Source organism: Etheostoma cragini, chromosome 5 (genome assembly GCF_013103735.1).
Source record: "Etheostoma cragini isolate CJK2018 chromosome 5, CSU_Ecrag_1.0, whole genome shotgun sequence".
NCBI lineage: Eukaryota > Metazoa > Chordata > Actinopteri > Perciformes > Percidae > Etheostoma > Etheostoma cragini.
Window position 1 is genome coordinate 29,729,167 of NC_048411.1, and position 657 is coordinate 29,729,823.

Consider the following 657-nt stretch of genomic DNA (forward strand, 5'->3'; position numbering starts at 1 on the left):
AAAATACTCTGATTCCAGCCTGTTAAATGTGAATATCTTCTGGTTTCTTCTCTCCTCTGGGACAGTGAACTGCATATCTTTGATTTGTGGACAACACGAGACACTTAAGGACATCATCTTGGGCTTTTTGGGGAAAACACTGATCCTCCTTTCACATTTAGAGACCAAACAACTGATCCATTAATCGAGGAAACACTCAACAGATAATTGATAGCATTCGTTGCAGCACTAAAGAAGTTATAAGATGTAAAATAGCTTTTAGGTTGACCACAAACACCACATACTACTGATAAAGTATACATTATACAGTGGCTTGAAAAGGTTTACCCCCCCCCCCCCCCTCCCAAGGCTAAAGTTGAATAAAAAGAGGAACAAAACTTTATCATTTTGAAATTTATCTTGATGCCTTAAGTAAAAAATTTGGAAAATCAAACAACACCAATTTTCTTTGTGAATGAATAATGTATCATAAATAAATAGATGTTCTTCCTTAAAATACAGGGGCAGAAGTATACACCCCCCTATGTTAAAATACAGGGGGATAAGTATACACCCCCTTATGTTAAAATACAGGGGCAGAAGTATACACCCCCCTATGTTAAAATACAGGGGGATAAGTATACACCCCCCTATGTTAAAATACAGGGGGATAAGTAT